The 1,106-nt window shown below is 60.8% G+C and overlaps 1 long non-coding RNA gene across 1 annotated transcript; it reads left to right on the forward strand.

The window, feature by feature from the left end:
- LOC116506409 lies at positions 1–874 on the forward strand. The gene is made up of 2 exons (XR_004255021.1): positions 1–416; positions 553–874. It is a non-coding gene; the product is annotated as an uncharacterized LOC116506409 (long non-coding RNA).
- The last annotated feature ends 232 nt before the right edge of the window (positions 875–1,106 follow it).

A 1,106-nucleotide genomic window follows, 5' to 3' on the forward strand; every position in this document is an offset into this window, starting at 1 on the left:
GTGGGGACAGACGCGCAAGCGCAGAGGACGCTGGGAAAGCAGCTCCCTCCCAGCGAAGGAGGTTGGTGGGCGGAGCTACGGAGGCCGAGAGGGACCGTTGCTGAGGCGGAGAACCAGGCGCGGAGAATGAAGTAAAAGAAGGGAACGTGGCGGCGAAGGGAAGGCTGGAGCCCAATTTGGCGCTTGGGGGTCACCGCCGCAGGAGGAACGGTGTCGAACGACATCAGGAAGGCTGAGAACCGAACTGTTCTAGCGGGTCCCTTTCTCTCCTTTGGGGGAAAATCCACGAGGCGGTGCCTGGAGAGGAGAAGGCGGGGCTTCGCAGGAAGGAGGGGCTGGTATATGGAGCGCCTTCACTTTCGGAACCAGAGAGCTGACGGAGGGAGCGGTTCGCTTCGGAGGCGGAGAAACCGGAAGTAAGTAGAGACTTCAGAGACAGATTGGCAGCCTGGGAGGGTCTCCTTCGGGTCCTCGGGAGGGGAGGCCTCGGCCTGGGCCTCTCCTGCGGTGAGGGGGACGCCGCCGTGACCCGCCTCTCTTTCTCCCCTGCAGGAGGACGGAGGAGCCCGGCGGGGGAGGGAAGCGCCGCCCGAGAGGAGGAGGAGGAGAGCGGGCCCCGCGGAGGAGCCCCGGGAGACGGCGGGGAAAGGCCGGGGGGCTCCGGAGCTGCAGGAGGGATGAGCCCAGGGGGAGCCCGGGAAAGGCGGCTGCCTGGAGGGCGATGCGGGGAGGAGGAAACGGGCGGAGACGCCGAGACGGGCCTGGAGGGCGGTGGGTCCTTCGGAAGACCCCGGAATCCCCAAAGGATCCAGGAGGAAGAAGAGAGATATCAGTGCCCGGAATGTGAAAAATTCTTCAAGAGAAATGTGTATCTACGAAAGCATCTAAAGGTCCATTCAGGAGAAAATCCTCATAAATGTCTGGAGTGTGGCAAGAGCTTCAGTGAGAGGAGCAGCCTTTATACACATCAAAGGATCCACACAGGAGAAAAACCTCATAAATGTCTGGAGTGTGGCAAGAGCTTCAGTGAGAGGAGCACCCTTTATAGACATCAAAGGATCCACACAGGAGAAAAACCTCATAACTGTCTGGAGTGTGGAAAGAGC

The sequence above is a fragment of the Thamnophis elegans genome, chromosome 3, assembly GCF_009769535.1.
Source record: "Thamnophis elegans isolate rThaEle1 chromosome 3, rThaEle1.pri, whole genome shotgun sequence".
NCBI lineage: Eukaryota > Metazoa > Chordata > Lepidosauria > Squamata > Colubridae > Thamnophis > Thamnophis elegans.